Here is a 337-nt window from a genome sequence, read left to right as displayed (position 1 = left end):
AATGTGGTTAGAAATTAGAAAACAACACTAAAAAAGTATAAGCTGCAGTATATGGACCGTTTAACGTAAAACTCAATATTTTCGTAGGGGTTAACACATAGATTTTGAGAAAAAATCAAAAAATATAACAATATTTATTAAATGCATAGTTGATTACTGTAATAATATATGATGATGGTCAAAGAGGTTTTGGAACCTTTATTGTCTTCATTTCTCTAGAGAATAGCGCTTTTATAATGGTTAGTCCACTAATTTAGGGAGTATAAGAAGTTTTACTAAATTAATTTCTTTAAAAAAATTGAACGATGCTCATGTACCATGAAATAGAGTTTAGCAT

The sequence above is a fragment of the Brassica oleracea genome, chromosome C4 (genome assembly GCF_000695525.1).
Source record: "Brassica oleracea var. oleracea cultivar TO1000 chromosome C4, BOL, whole genome shotgun sequence".
NCBI classification, from domain to species: Eukaryota; Viridiplantae; Streptophyta; class Magnoliopsida; order Brassicales; family Brassicaceae; genus Brassica; species Brassica oleracea.
Note: the sequence above shows the minus strand (reverse complement) of the source record.